The sequence below is a fragment of the Hippopotamus amphibius genome, chromosome 11 (assembly GCF_030028045.1).
Source record: "Hippopotamus amphibius kiboko isolate mHipAmp2 chromosome 11, mHipAmp2.hap2, whole genome shotgun sequence".
Taxonomy (NCBI): domain Eukaryota; kingdom Metazoa; phylum Chordata; class Mammalia; order Artiodactyla; family Hippopotamidae; genus Hippopotamus; species Hippopotamus amphibius.
Genome location: NC_080196.1, coordinates 26,480,800 through 26,497,263, shown reverse-complemented (window position 1 = coordinate 26,497,263; position 16,464 = coordinate 26,480,800).

Sequence of the window (16,464 nt, the reverse complement as noted above, 5' to 3'; positions counted from 1 at the left end):
CATCTCCGTCTTTATACGCAGCCACAGGCGATAGAGTCTGTACTCTGACCCCTTCGGGATCAGAACTCCTTCCACAAGCTCAGGCAGTCATCCTTGTTCCTAAAAGAGCAGGAGTGGATCACATAAACCCAGGCCTAATTCTGTCCAGAACTAAAATTGGGAGAGAGCCAGTCCCCAAGTGAACTGTATGTTACCGCCCTAGCAACAGTGCTATGAGTAATTTCCGAGTTTGCGTCTGGCCCATCTCTACCAGGTTCAGATTTGGTTTTGGTGATTCAAATACAGCTAGAGTGGAATACCCGTGTGCTCTCAGAAGTCGACAGCCGTGGCCAGCATTGCTTTCCAGTTCATAGTGACATTAAAGATGCTTCGTAAATTCTCACAATTCACTATGGGGTAGGCCTTTTAAAGAGCTAGTCTATGTCATGTTAAAGATGAAAAGCGGACTTCCCTGCTGGTCCAGTGTTTAAGACTTCACGCTTCCAATGCAGGGGGTGCGGGTTTGATCCCTGGTCCGGCAACTAAGATCCCACATGCTTCATGGCTCAAAAAAAGAAGAAAAAGAAAAAGGTGAAAACCATACATCCAGTGTGTTCAGGAAAAAAAAGCTGCATTTAGGTTGGCTTTTTGCTGCAGTCTGAGATGAGAAATGTGGGCACATCACAGGAAAGCGAAAGGTGGATGCTGTGTGCCAAGCTCAACCTCACTGCGATGGGAGAGCCAAGATGAGCTAATTAACTCCCACTTAATCTTAGGCTCAGTGCCTCTGTGACGCATTCCCTGATTCCACCAGATGGTGTCCCTTTTCTCTGTTTCCAAAATACCCCACATTCCCTCTATCCCAGCAGGTATCACACTCTTCTAATTTTTTTACATGTCTGTGTCCCTCCATAGTAAAACTGGGTTCTTTTAGGACAGGGACTATTTCTCTTAAATTCCTGATCCCAAAGCACCTCCGTGCTGTGAACTTTAACCCCTAGGAAGCACCAGTTCTTTTTTCTTTTTTTTCCTTGTTTTTTAAATCTTTTAAGTTGGAGTACAGTTGATTTACAATGTTAGTTTCTGCTGTACAGCAGAGTGAATCGGCCATACATATACACATATCCACTCTCTTCTAGACTCTGTTCCCGTGTAGGTCATCACAGAGCACTGAATAGAGTTCCCTGTCCTATGCAGTAGGTTCTTCGATTAGTTACCTTTTATATACAGTAGTCAACACTACCTTTCTTCTTTCAAATGAGTGAATGCATGCTTTTGCCATTAGGTGATGCTCTTGTCCTACTCTTCTCGTTTGCTTTTTCTTTCTAGCCTGTGTGAGGGAGGGAGCTGGTTTTCGTATTCACGAGAAAACAGAGATGTCCCAAATCTTTCTGATGGGCCGCCAAAGTTACTCATGATAGGAGTTAAGACTTAAAGTGTGGATCCAAAATGAAATGCCATCCTGATGACAGAGCCCTGACTCCTGCTGTGCTGAACTCCTCAATAACCAGCCAAGGAACCCCAGTTTTCTTGGCCAGGGTTTATCTGGCCAGTTTATCTTGGCTGTTTGAGGAAATTCAATATCCTGTTTGGACTGAATAGAAAAGGGATCCCAGGATGAGTCATCTGGGGTCAGGTTGGGAGGTAGACAAGATGGGAAGGAGCACAAGAGAGGTCAGCTTGTCCCCATTTGACACACATTTGGCCTCATTTATTGTAACTTGTATACTTGGGAGGCCCCGAGCCCTACTTCCCAGTCCTGCCCAGTGCAGAGATTTGCCGCGTCACCCCTAAATCCACTCGAAGCTCCCATATGTGCACCTTCTGCTTGTCCCTCAGACATTAGGACACGGAATTGAGATTCACAAAAGCTTGCAAGACTGATCTAAGATTTGACAGACACCAGACAAATCTCCGTGTGTGTGTGTGTGTGTGTGTGTGTGTGTGTGTGTGTGTGTTGTGGGTAGCAGAGTGAGAGGGGAGGCTGTGGAAATTTCATTAGCAGCACAGGCTTCTTTCTGACAAAATGAATTTCCGTGCAGACTAACTTTTCCTTGAACACTGGAGATACACTCAACCCAACTGATTGTGCGCAGGCCAAAGGGGCAGTAAGTTGAAACCTGCTGTGGAAGCAAGGTGAGTGTATAGTCAGTTTATTGTCAAAATCAGGACACTTTTTAGGGGAAAGAGGAGTGTGTTTTGTAATTACACTGAGACAACCAGCATAACGTGGGACTGTCCTAGGAGAGTGGGGATAGACGGTCACGCTGCATACCAGGCATTGCCAAGGACCTACAACCAGCTTTTCAACCGATTTCACTTGTAGTGAGGTTATTTGTTCTAATCTATTTTTCTTCCTCTTGCTCGAAAAGAAGAAAACAGCTTTGGTTTCCTCGTGTGTGAAGTGACTGCTTTGGGCCCTGCTAATTTCCCTCAGAACGTCACCAACATCTGCATTTAGCTGATGGAGACTGGTGTTGGGCATCACTGACAGCATGAAAAAGCTCTGAATCTGTCAGTTTCTACTTTTCTCATGTCTGTTCTTGGACTCTGTTCAGAATCCCAGGTTTACTGTGGACAGTTGCCTAGAGAGGTCTTCTTTTTGCTTGATGACTTTCATTCCCTCCAAGTGTCTGGCTAGAAGCCAAGTTCCCTGCCTTGTTTCTTTTTTGTTCCCCTCTGTGAGCACCTACTCTGAGTAATCATCTAGAGGAGTGGGTTTTTTTGGAGTGCTGTGACATGGTGTGGTGCAAAGACTACCAATTGGATCAAAGGACCTGTGCTCAGAGCACCTAGCCCAGAGCCTGATGCCTAGTAGTTGCCCAATAAATGTGAGCCAACTCCCAACCAGAACGTCTCCGTCAGTGCAGGACTGGGGAGCAGTGGAGGGGTGGCCTCTGTAGCCTTCTCTATCAGTAACTTGTCAGAGGAGGAGTTCCTTGCCTGGGGCTCCCAATTCAAGCCTCCAGTAATAGATGCTTGTACCATTTGCAGCAAGTGATAGCTACAAATCCTGGGGCTTCTCTAGATTAAGGGTCTTTTGGCTAAACATCCTTCAGACCTAACCAGGATTCCTTTGAGTCCCTGGGATCTGAGTAGGAAGATGTGAAGGAGTAAGGTTTTCCCCTAACTCAGAACTTGAAAGGAGAAGTAAGGAAATAGCGTAAAATGGTAGAAACACCTTGGACTTTGGAGCTGGATAGCTCTGGGTTCGAATATCCACCTACCAGCACTTATTATCTTAGTCAAATTCACTTAACACCTGCAGCCTTATTTGTAAACTAGGGATAATGGTAACTAGCTGCACGGTTGCCATGACAACAAAATACTACACATCCTAAGCCCCGGTACATAATAGGCTTTTATAAATGGAAACTATTAGTGCCTAGAATTTCTAAAAGAACAAGTAACACTCAGGTAGGTGGGGAAAAGAGCTCTATGACTGGGTGCCCCCAGGAAGAAGATTCTAAACTCATAAATCTTGAAAATAAAAAACAGCCCTAAGACTATACTTGTGACCTATCTCAACTGGGCAGTTTATACCAGAAATCCTCTTATCCTAGGGCAAGTCAGGGTATGTCAAATCTATGACTGGACTTGATCAGTTGGTAGGGATTGCCTGAAGTGGGGTTGGGAAAGATTCTGATGCTGAGTCTGAACTCAGGGAAGCATGCCAGAATTGATTGATTAGTGATGCCTGCCCTGGGTGCAGGATATGGGAAGCACATAAGTACCCTCTGTTCCTCACTGACCAATCATAAGACTGCTCTTTAACACAGGCAAGTCTGGCCATCTAGAGCAGCACTCAGGCTTTGGGCAGCTCAGGGGAGATAAATGGAAGGCAGTGATGCTCCAAAGGCTGATACAGAAGGAAAGGTGTGGAAGGTCATGGGAAATCCTTGATAGTATGTTGGACAAATTTCAGTGATTTCCCAATTCTACCCAGGAGCAGCCCAAAAGGGGTAGCCCGAAGGGCCTGAGAAATTACCTGGAAGCGTCAAGAGAAAATTACAAGCTTAGTGCCCATGATTATACCAGCTGGCATCACACAAACCTGCACGGCCCTCCTCTCTCTGGCAGGGTCCACAGGGGGCATGAATGAGCCACAGGCAAACAGACAGTGACTAGCGGGTCCCTGTGTGGCTCATCTGAAAGGGAATTAGCTGCTGGGCTCCTGCTGACTGTCTCCATGAGGCCAGATCGTCCCATGTTTAAAGAGAAGCTGGGTTGGTGTGAAACATCCATATTTTAAAAATTTGGCTCAGATTAAAAAGACACACACACACACACACACACACACACACACTATACAGGCCAAGCAAAAACCATCTGCAGGATGAATGGAATCAGCCAGTGTTTGACCTTTGGGGTCCAGGCTAAATCCAAAATCATGAGCTTTGCATCTAGGCTCAGAATGACTTGACAATGACCTACCTTTCCAATGGTCCTTCCTGCTCATGTCCTCAGCTAGCCAAGAGTAGTTCTGGTTCCCAGGACACCCAGGGCACCTCCCTGCCCCTGCATCTTTGCTCTGCTGGCTCTGGAATGCCTTTGCTTCCAGCTCCTCCCACTCCACCTTGAAAGTTCTACTCCTCTTCCTGGAAGTCTTCCCTGATTTGCCCCCAGCCAATGAATAATTAAACAATTACACACAACTTACTCCCACTGAACATTCTCAAAGCATTATATTTCATCTCTGTTTTAATTTCTATTATTCTGGCATGCCCTACCCATCAGAAGACTTTGATACTTAATTACAGTAAGTCCCCTACCTGCGAACCTTCAAGTTGTGAACTTTCAAAGATGCGAACGTGCGTTCCCATGTCCAGTCACGTAAGTTAGTTTACGTGTCTGACGTACATTGTCACGTGTGTGCATCCTCTACAAGTGGTTGTGCTTTTGTGCACTTTACTGTACAGTACTATATAGAGTATAGTAGTTCAGTACCTTTATTTCAAGCCCAGGATGTCCAGAAGCAAGCGCAAAAGCAGCAGTGATGTAACTGATACTGCTAAGAATCACCAGCTATGATACTGTACTACTGTATATTTCAAGGTAATGTACTGTAAGATTAAAATGTTTTATTTTTTGTTTTTTTGTGTTATTTGTGTGAAAAGTATTATAAACCTATTACAATACAGTACTATATAACCAATTGTGTTAGTTGGGTACCTAGGCTAACTTTGTTGGACTTACGAACAAATTGGACTTACGAACCCACTCTCTGAATGGAGCTCGTTTGTATGTAGGGGACTTACTGTATAAGCAACTTGTGTGATGTAGAGAACAAACATATAGACACCAAGTGGAGAAAACAGGGCGGGGTTGGGGTGGAATGAATTGGGAGATTGGGATTGCCATACATACATTACTAATAAGAAAAAAAATATCAAATTGTATGCTTTAACTATATGCAGTTTATTGTGTGTCAATTGTATCTTTTTTTTTTTTTTAAAAGAAAGAGACAAAAAGCAAACTTTATTTTTTTTTTTTATTTTTGGCTGTGGACTTTTTTTTTTTGGGGGGCGGTACACCAAGTTCAATCATCTGTTTTTATACACATATCCCCGTATTCCCTCCCTCCCTTGACTCCCCCCCAACCCTCCCTCGAGACCCCCCCACCCTCCCCGTCCCAGTCCTCTAAGGCATCTTCCATCCTCGAGTTGAACTCCCTTTGTTATACAACAACTTCCCACTGGCTATCTATTTTACAGTTGGTAGTATATATATGTGTGTGCTACTCTCTCGCTTTGTCTCGGCTTCCCCTTCACCCCCTGTCCCCTCCCAAACCTCGAGTTCTTAATAAAAGTTCTTAAAAAAAAGAACTATAAGGACTTTTCAGAAGTATACTTAAAAAACAAACATTTTTATCAAGTATTTTTTAAAAACTGATACATATTTTTATAATACATTATGGACTTAAAAAATATTTTTTTAACTGTTCTCCTCTCCCAATACCTTCTCCACCAGTACTTATGACCTGGTAAACATCTTTCCTTAATTTTCCTAATTTTCCATTAAGAATTCAAATACATATTGGGTGGATTTTACACAATTTTGTGAAACAACAATATGTGTTAATAGCAGGTGTATTGTTAATACATATTGTTAAAGACAGGTATATGACATGCTACAGCATAGATATGATGAATTTATTCAACCGTTTCTTTATTAATAATGGTCACTGCTTCCTTTATTTTGCTTTTTACCACTTGGGGAAATGCTACAATAATAATATTCATACAAAAAAGAATAAGCAACTTGTGTACAGAGCCCCGTCTCCAGCTCACCCCCACTACCACCACCATTAAGCCCCAAGATGTGTCTTGTAGGTGCCAGATGAATGTCAAGGCTTCTTGAGAGCTTTGACTTTAAAGGACTAAGCTGAATTTATCCCAGCCAGGCTGAATGCAAACCCAGAAGACCACGGCTGGTTGACTCACTGGGCAAAACTCCCCCATTTTTCTGCCCCCCCTCCTCAGGGCGCCACTCTTCCACAGCGTGGCCAGCATCTCTAAGCTGTGTCCTTGGCCACTCAAGGTCTCAGGCCAGAGGAGGTGAATGAACAAAGCACCCTCACTCCTACTCCCCCGGGGGAGTGGATCCAGGTGCCAGCCCTGCTGACTGGTGGGGGGATGAGATACCTGGAGAGAGTAACTCCTAGATCCAGTTCAACCAAATTAGTACTGATGTTACCCTCTTAAAGTGATAGACTCAAATGGCCTTTTTAGACATTAAAATCAAGCAGGAAGCTGAGGCCCCAAGAAATATGGCTTGCTCAAGGACAAGGCAGAGAATGCCTTCAATAAGATTTAGGACACTTAACTCCAACGTTGAGGACTGTTTTCCACTAAATAAGAGGTTTGCCATTAATGTTTGAAAGGTTCCGATAAAAACACAAGTGATGTACCACGAGAATGCATTTTCCAAAGACTCCATTCTACAGCTGTGCAAAAATGGGCCCCGACTTGTCTTGTCCTCCTGGCCTTTGTGAAGGTAGCATTTGGAGGGTAACGTTTGCTGCTTCAGCCAGCCCCACCTCGGTGCCCTTTCCTTGGCAGAAGGGAGGTGAGTGGGTGGTGTCTGGATCCACACATGTCAAACTCTGAGCCAAACCTTCATCACAGGAGTGGACAAAATAAGAAAACGCTCACAGGTAATCTGCAGCCTTGCTGTGTTCTCCATTTCGTCTTGCCATGTTTCCCTGGGAACATTCAAATAAGGAAGAGCTTTCTTTTAAATCAAGAAAGAATATTAGACTCTTTTCTTCTCATGACCAACCTGGCAACCTCTGCTTCAGAGTAAGTCAATGTAAAAAAAGATCTTGAGGTGATAAGATGAGACCATTATCTTCACTTCACAGACAAGGAAACAGAGGCTCAGAGCAGCTCAAAACCATTCACCCATTAATTTGCAGTCAAATGGGCCAGGCTCTGTGCTAGGTTCTGGAGATACAATGGTGAACAAACAGACAGGGTCCTGCCCTCAAATTGCTTCCAGCCTAGCAGGAAAGAGACTGTAGGTAAGTTACATGAAGCTGAAAGGAAATAGACTGTGCCTCCCCCAATATGCCTCTTTGGCATAAGGATTGCTTTGAGCTGAATGCAGTGGAGAAATTAGTAGACTGAAGGAAATCTCTCTCCTTTTCCCTGTTTGCCTAAAAGCCAGGCATAAATTTCCCATGTGACGGTGCCCCTCTTCCCTCTAGTACCAGGAAGGGCAGAATGACTGTTCATCACCGGAGAGGACGATAGACTGATCAGTCCAGAGACGGCACAGAGAGGAATCTACATCACAAAGCTTCCTAAAACAGCATTCATCTTCCATTAGTTTCCCTGTGTATCTACCGTCCCACAGTGCACCGCTCCTAGAAGCTCAGAGCCCTTCTCCTCTGTCTTGTCACTTCACAAATGTATTGTCCTTTGTATTAGCTTCCGGGTCTGACCACCTCTTTGGGGTTTTCCTTTCATTCTGTGAGGCCCTCAATATGCATTTGAAATAAATCTCTTTACCTGGTTAATCTGTCTTCAGCAGTCTAATCTCCAGGGCCCCAGCCAAAGACCTGAGAGGGTAGAGGAAAAAGTTTTCCTCCTCTACAGAATCTTCTGACACCTAGTCCCAAGCCCTTTCTACTTCTCCAAGGTGCCGACACCACACTCCTGAGTCGGGTGAATGGGATTGCCCAGGTTGGTTACTTAATCTTCAATTTTTATCAGCTCCTTTCACCCAAATCTGACCTTATCACCACTCCCACTGCTTCCCTAAAACATGCTTTGTTTTGTGAGGTGAAGATGGAGATCTTGATCTCCATGGCCAGCATTTTGTGGGTTCCTCAGAAGCATCTTTCAGGGTCAGTAAGAGCCCAAATCACACTGCCCAGCCCATATCTAATCTATGTCATTATGATGTGGGTTGGCCCAAGAAACCAGCAGCCAAAGAGAGGGACAGCTTCAGGTTTTTGCTTATAGGACAATTACTTAGCCATGCAAACCATGCCAGGCTTTGATGGCTTCTGAGAAATACCAAGCATTTCTGAGGAAGCTATCATTAAAGTCAACCTTTTGATCTCTATTCATCCAAAGCATGTTTCCACATCCCTGCCAAGAATTCTTCACATTTGCCCAGAGCGCTGTATCGCCATCCTATGGTTAAGCCCCGGCAACTTTTGCTACCACAGAACCAATAAAAAGCAGCAGGAGAAGCCACAGTGACTGATGAAACAGGCTGCTGGAGATAGCATGATGTCTGATGTGCAAAGGCGTGTATGTTTTTGTGGGAACATTGGGGACACCATGGAGTATTGTGGGGGTGGCAGTGGCTTTGCCAGGTCCTCATAGTGGAGCCTCAAAGAACGTCACTGGCTGTTGGGAGCGCCCAGCTGCAGTCCCAGGCCCCCTCAGCACCAAGTGACAGGTGTAACCCAGGTGTGCCTTAAGCTCACATGCTTGGGTGTCAGGGACACTAGCAGTTTGCCCTGAAGTCTACCTTGCCTGCTGTGCACCGTATCCCCAGAACTTACCTGCAGACTTTGACCAACATCTCCCCAATTCCCCTACCTCCCGAAGGCTCATTCTCTTAACTAACCCTTACTCTGCACTGTCTCCTGGGTGTCCTTCTGAGTAACTTAACATCTCAGAGCTCAGTTTTCTTGTTTGTGAAATGAAGACAATCACACGTTCTATATCATTGTTTAGAGGATTAAATAAAGTAGTGTATAGAGAGCATTTTGTACAAGGTCTGGCACATTCTATGCTCTTAATAAAAAGTCTCAAAGTATTTCCATCAATAGATGAATGGATAAAGATGATGATATATATATGGTTGAGTACTTATGTATACAATGGGATAGTACTCAGCCATAAAAAGAATGAAATTTTGCCATTGACAGCAACATGGGTGGAACTGGAGGGCGTTAGGCTAAGTGAAATGTCAGACAAAGACAAATACTGTATGATATCACTTATATGTGGAATCTAAAAAATACAACAAACCAGTAAATACAGCAAAAAAAGAAGCAGACTCACAGATATAGAGAACAAACTAGTAGTTACCAGTGGGAGGTACAAACCATTGGGTGTAAGATAGGCTGAAAGATGTATTGTACAACTTGGAGAATATAGCCAATATTTTGTAATAATTATAAATGGAATGTAACCTTTTAAATTGCATTAAGAATTATTTTTAAAAGTCTCAGAGTATTTAACCTTCTCTCCCAGCCGTCATGAAAAGCTTTCAGCATCTCAGGATGGAGTCTCAACAGCTCATAGACTTGAGTTCCTCAAAGGATGTTTTCCATCTGCCTTATAACCAGAGCAAAACCAAATGGTTCCCAAGAGGTGGGAAAAGGCCAGTCCGTGGAAGGTCTGTTGCGGACATATGAAGAGTCTGAGCAGATAGGGAATTAGCCACAAGCTTTATACTCTCTCAGAGTAAAGAGGACAGTGTTCTGTTCCATTGTTTGTACAAGAATAAAATTGCTGGCATGAGGTCACACAAAAGGAACATGAAGGAGTGAGAGCTCCCAGGCTGTACATCTCAGCCTGAGTCAGCCCAAAGCACCCTATGTCTCCTGGTTACTGTCTAGTTCTTGTATTTTATTTTGTACCAAAGGAACACAAGCTCTCTGTGACAGTTAGATAAACAACCCCAAGGCTTAGCAGAGGATGCTTAGATTTCCAAAATAATTTTTTTCTTAGCAGGGCAAAGGAAGCTAGAAAAAGAAACAAGTCAGGTATGTTTCTTCTCTCTTAGTCAAGAAAAAAAACTGCTCTGGAGGAATCCTCCAGATATTTGCAGGATGAGAGGATGAACCACTGAAATCACCCTGGGCCAAAAGCCTCCTCTTCTGCCATTAGGACAATGCTCTCATTTTAAGGGAAGGATTCTGGTCAGAAAGTGGACAATGATTCTTTCTATTTTGAACAACAGAATGAAAATTTGGGAGTTGGTTCTGGTTTTAAAATTCATTCCATCCTCTCTTCCTCAATCACCACATACAATTATGTATCCTCCATTCCATCTCCCCCAGCCCTCCCCTCATCCACTCTTTGTTTTTTTATTGAAGCAGTTGATTTGCAATGTTGTGCCAGTCTCTGCTATACAGCAAAGCAACTCAGCCATATACACATAAATATTCTTTTTTTTTTTTAACTTTCTTTTCCCTTATGATTCATTCCAGGAGATTAGATATAGTTCCCTGTGTTATACAGTAAGAACTTGTTTATTCATTCTAAATGTAATAGTTTGCACCTACCAATCTCAAACACATAGTCCATTCCTCTCCCTGACCCCCTGCCCCTTGACAACCACAAGTCTGATCTCTATGTCTTCCTCATTCACTCTTGAAGAGTCTCCCCATCTCACTCATGCCATGAACTTGGAGGCACCCAGTTTGCCACCAAGACAGCCATCTTCCAACCAAGCCCTGATGCCCAGGTCCAACTTAACTTTGACCCCTGCTGGTAGGGCTGGCTGACAAGAGACAGCAGTGGCTGCTCTTCAACATAGTTTTGGAAGTCCTTGCCACAGCAATCAGAGAAGAAAAAGAAATAAAAGGAATCCAAATTGGAAAAGAAGTCAAACTGTCACTGTTCGCAGATAACATGATACTATACACAGAAAATCCTAAAGATGCCACCAGAAGGCTACTTGAGCTAATCAATGAATTTGGTAAAGTTGCAGGATACAAAATTAACACAGACAAATCTCTTGCATTTCTATACACTAACAATGAAAGATCAGGAAGAGAAATTAAGGAAACAATCCCATTCACCATTGCAACGAAAAGAATAAAATACCTAAGAATAAACCTAACCAAGGAGGTAAAAGACCTGTACTCAGAAAACTGTAAGACACTAATGAAAGAAATCAAAGAGAGCACAAACAGATGGAGGGACATACCATGTTCTTGGATTGGAAGAATCAACATTGTGAAAATGACTATACTACTGAAAGCAATTTACAAATTCAATGCAATCCCAATCAAATTACCAATGGCATTCTTCACAGAACTAGAACAAGAAATTTTACGATTTGTATGGAAAAGCAAAAGACCCCGAAAAGCCAAAGCAATCTTGAGAAGGAAAGATGGAGTTGGTGGAATCAGGCTTCCTGACTTCAGGCTATACTACAAGGCTACAGTGATAAAAAACAGTATGGTGGACTTCCTAGGTGGTGCAGTGGTAAAGAATCCACCTGACAATGCAGGGGGACATGGGTTCGAGCCCTGCCCTGGGAAGATTCCACATGCCACAGAGCAACTAAGCCCGTGCACCACAACTATTGAGCCTGTGCTCTAGAGCCTGTGAGCCACAACTACTGAGCCCATGTGCTGCAACTATTGAAGCCCACGTGCCTAGGGCTGGTGCTCCACAACAAGAGAAGCCACTACAATGAGGAGCTTGTGCACCACAATGAAGAGTAGACCCCGCTCTCAGCAACTAGAGAAAGCCTGTGTGCAGCAACGAAGACCCAATGCAGCCAAAAAACAAATAAAATAAAATTAAAAAAAAAAATACAGTATGGTACTGGCACAAAAACAGAAATATAGATCAATGGAACAGGATAGAAAGCCCAGAGATAAACTACGGTCAACTAATCTATGACAAAGGAGGCAAGGATATACAATGGAGAAAAGGCAGCCTCTTCAATAAGTGGTGCTGGGAAAATTGGTCAGCTACATGTAAAAGAATGAAATTAGAACACTCCTTAACACCATACACAAAAAATAAACTCAAAGTGGATTAAAGACCTAAATGTAAGGCCAGACACTATAAAACTCCTCGAGGAAAATATAGGAAGAACACTCTTCGACGTAAATAACAGTAAGATCTTTTTTGATCCACCCCCTAGAGTAATGGAAATAAAAACAAAAATAAATAAGTGGGACCTAATGAAACTTCAAAGCTTCTGCACAGCAAAGGCAACTATAAGCAAGACAAAAAGACAACCCTCAGAATGGGAGAAAATATTTGCAAACGAATCAACAGACAAAGGATTAATCTCCAAAATATATAAACTGTTCATACAGCTCCATATCAAAAAAACAAACAACTCAATCAAAAAATGGGCAAAAGACCTAAATAGGCATTTCTCCAAAGAAGACATATGGATGGGCAAGAGGCACATGAAAAGCTGCTTAACATCACTAATTATTAGAGAAATGCAAATCAGAACTACAATGAGGTATCACCTCACACCAGTTAGAATGGGCATCATCAGAAAATCTACAAACAGTAAATGCTGGAGAGGGTGTGGAGAAAAGGGAACGCTCTTGCACTGTTTGTGGGAAAGTAAATTGATACAGCCACTATGGAGAACAGTATGGAGGTTCCTTGCAAAACTAAAAACAGAACTATCATATGATCCAGCAATCCCACTGCTGGGCATATACCCAGAGAACACCATAATTCAAAAAGACACATGCACCCCAATGTTCATTGCAGCACTATTTACAATAGCCAGGACATGGAAGCAACCTAAATGTCCATCAACAGATGAATGAATAAAAAAGATGTGGTACATATATACAATGGAATATTGCTCAGCTGTAAAAAGCAATGAAACTGGGACATTTGTAGAGACATGAACGGACCTAGAGATTGTCAGAGTGAAGTGAGTTAGAAAAAGAAAAACAAATATCGTATATTAACACATATATGTGGAATATAGAAAAATGGTACAAATCAATCGGTTTGCAAGGCAGAAATAGAGACCCAGATGTAGAGAACAAACATATGGACACCAAGTGGGGAAAGCGGGGAAGGTTGGGGGGGAATGAATTGGGAGATTGGGAGACCAAATAGTACGCTCTAAATTTATGCAGTTTATTGTATGTTAACTGTATCTCAATAAAAGTTCTTAAAAAAAAAAAAAGAAAGAGAGAGACAGCAGTGGCTGTTAAGGCACATCTGGAGTCAACACCTAAACCAAATGCCATCAGCTAAAAGAATTAAAAAGTGGGGTGTGGGGAAAGGACTTGGGAGTGGGTAGGGATGGCTAGAGATGGCTGTTATTTGTGAAAAGGTTTAATGGTGCCACCTGATGCTTCAAGCTACGTACGTTTTCTTGCTTTAATAAGTATCAAGATTGCTGTTTTCCAGAGAAAAGGTTTGGGAGGCAGAGCCTAGTAGATGTGAAATGTTTGACACATCCAGAAAGCCTTGGACCAAATAGAAACTAAAGTTCCCACCCATGCAGTGGCTATTCGCTGACACATTCTTAAGGTGCAGGGGAGCCTCCCAGACCCAGGAGCCTCTACCATGCCCATGGCTTCATCCCACAGCCTGTCCTTCTCCTTTTTTAGCCTTTTGAATATTCAGCAGAGCCTAATTTAAAGGACCTTCTTTGTGATTTCTGTGGCTGCCAGACCGTCCCTAATCTAAAAAGTACTTTGGATTCTGTCCAAAACTTTGAAATTCCACGTATTGTGGTCAGTGCAAATGTTACGTTGTTTTGACCACTGCATCTTAAGAGTAAGGACTAGCATTTTCAAGGTCCTTCACTTGGCTTTCTGACTTGCACAGACTTGGATGTCACACTACCTGGGTGTATGTAAAGCTTTTAATATTTTTCGACTGAAGACCTAATATTTCTCCCTTGTCCGCAGGGAAGAGTAAGGCATCCTTGAAATGACCTGAATTCCAGGCACTTGATGAAATTACTATGCTGATTATGTTCTGAAGGGAAGAATTTCTCTTCTCTGCAAAGTTACCAACGCATGCTGGATAGGCTTTTATTTGGGAAGCTGCAGAGGAGATTCATGTCTGTTCAGATATTTGCACGTGACCTTTAAACTTTGTTAAAACTGTCAGATCCAATGGTTATAGGTCTCTGATTGGTTGATTATACTCAAGGTCCATGCAGGGAGGGGAGACACAAACTCCTGGGGCTCTCTGAGGGGATGTGAATTTCATCAGACACTTCTTATCAGACAAAATTCCTAGAATTTTGAGTCAAAATGTTTAGCAAGCAGAGACACCAGAGCATGGAGGAAAGGCATTTTAGGTGCAAATAAATAAATTTAATTCAGCCATGAAAATAACAAAGTACAGCTATTCATAACAATATGATGGTTCTTCTGGACACAATGTTGAGTAGAAAAAGCAGATATGAGAGAATGCGCACTTGGTGGCCAGACTGGTATGTTCTTGTGATAATGTATTGAGCTTAGGCTATGACCGTGTGCTCTTTTGTATGTATGTTATAGTTCAATACATTTTTAGCATTTCACCATGTGATTCTATTTGTTAGGTTCTCCCCCAAATGCCAAAATTAAAACTATTGTTAAGTAATACATATAAAGGTAGTAAAAATATAAAGCACCATCTTAGCAGTCACCTTAGGGATGCAGGAAAGGGCTTGTGATCAAGAGTGGGTGGGGTGGAGGGTTGCAATTAGGGGACCTTCGGTACAGCATCTGCTTTATCCATTTATCTGTAGGTGGACATTTTGTTTGTTTCCATGTTTTTGCTGTTGCGAACAGTGCTGATATGAACATGGGGTGCATGCATCTTTTTGCATTACAGTTTTGTCCCAGTATATTCCCAGGAGTGGGATTGCTGGATCATATGGTAACTCTATTTTTAGTTTTCTGACGAACCTCCATACTGTTTTCCACAGGGATTGTACCAGTTTACATTCCCACCAACAGTATAGGAGGGTTCCCTTTTCTCCACACCCTTTCCAACATTTATTGTTTGTAGACTTTTTAATGATGGATATTCTGACCCATGTGAGATGATATTGGGACCTCCTGAAATGCCAGTAAGTTCTGTATATTGGCCTGGATGGTGCTAATAGAAGCATTTACTTTATAACTCTGCTAACCTGAATATATAAATTTTATACACAGACAAAATAATTTAGTAGATTCAAACCAATCAAAATGTTTATCAATAGGAGACTAAATTCATTATAATATAGTCATTTAATGTATTATGAACCATTAAAAATGAGGCAGCTGTGGTTCTTTATCCTTATAAGGATCTGATGTTCAAATTGTGTCCAAAAATGACAAAAGTCATGTTAGAAATGAATCTAATGGGCTCCCTAGTGGTGCAGTGGTTAAGAATCCGCCTGTCAATGCAGGGGCCAAGGGTTCAGTCCCTGGGCCGGGAAGATACCACATGCTGAGGAGCAACTAAGCCCATGCACCACAACTACTGAGCCCACACGCTGCAACTACTGAAGCCTGAGCACCTAGAGCCTGTGCTCTGCAACAAGAGAAGCCACTGCAATGAGAAGCCTGTGGACTGCAATGAAGAATAGCCCCACTAGCCACAGCTAGAGAAAGCCCATGAGAAGCAATGAAGACCCAACACAGCCAAAAATAAATGAATAATAAATCTTTGTGATGAACTCCCACTCCATTTGGCTCCTTCCCACCCAGGATGTGAATCACGCCTCTGTCCAGGGCTTCCATACCGTACATGCTCCCCACCCATAAGTCACTTGGCGGCCATCTCCGTTACCAGATCGACTGTTGTGCTATCACAGTCCTTGTATTCAAGTAACACTTATTTTACTTAATAATGGCCCCAAGGTGCAAGAGCAGTGATGCTGGAAACTCCTATGTTGTCTTACTGCACCTAATTTATGAATTAAACTTTGCCACAGCTATGCATGTATAGGGGAAAACACCGTATATATAGGGTTCAGTACTATCGTGGTTTCAGGCATCCATTGGGGGTCCTGGAACATATCTGCCCACAGATAAGCAGGGGACTCCTGTCTGCAGAAAATATCTCTAATCTTTGTAAAACAGGCAAGAAACCAGTCAATGCTGCCTTAAGAAGTAGAGCCAAATTTTGTATCATGTGCATTTGTTATCATTCAAATAGAAAAGAGCATTTATTTTGAAAATATTTGCTAATTGCATGGTTCTTTCCAGACTTTATGTCTAGGTTCACCTTTATTGCAAAGTACTTTAGCAAAAAAGAACTGACATTCAAATACAGCTGCCCGACCATGGCCATGTTCATTACA